This window comes from Acipenser ruthenus, chromosome 8, assembly GCF_902713425.1.
Source record: "Acipenser ruthenus chromosome 8, fAciRut3.2 maternal haplotype, whole genome shotgun sequence".
Lineage (NCBI taxonomy): Eukaryota > Metazoa > Chordata > Actinopteri > Acipenseriformes > Acipenseridae > Acipenser > Acipenser ruthenus.
This window is the reverse complement of record NC_081196.1, coordinates 64,130,146-64,130,754: the sequence shown is the minus strand read 5'-3', so window position 1 is coordinate 64,130,754 and position 609 is coordinate 64,130,146.

Sequence of the window (609 nt, the reverse complement as noted above, 5' to 3'; positions counted from 1 at the left end):
GCATGCTGGGAACTGTAGTTTATTCAGGAAACATTGAAAATAAATTCACCTGTTCAAAATAAACAACTAAAAAAAGCACCTGTGTCCTGATACTTGTTAGAGGCATGTGTACCCATTGCCCTCACTCACTGAGCTGTAACCGAGCTTAAAATCTCTCAGAGTCATACCACTGACAATGTGCTATTACAAAATACATAAACTCATGACTAGGAATAAAAGAGCAATATTTTCAAAGCAAGACTGATGTTCAATAGTGGGGAAATTACCCGTGCATGTCAAGCATTTATTATGGCGTTGGCAGTGTAAACAGTAGCGAATTTAAATACAGACACTATCAGCTCGGTGGTTCCCTCCAGTGGTGATTTATAGAAACACGTATTAACATTACTACATGCAATAAAAAATAAAAATAAAAACCGCACTTTTTACGGGAGCAGTATTAATGGTATTTACACAGTAAAATAGACACACTACTTAAACTTTTTATAAAACAAATTGTACAAAACAAATTACTATTTTAACTTTGAGCCAATAACAAAACTCAAAACAATAAGTGAGCTGCTCTCACCTGCTCCCTCATTTTCTTGCCAATTTTACCATGTTTGTGTT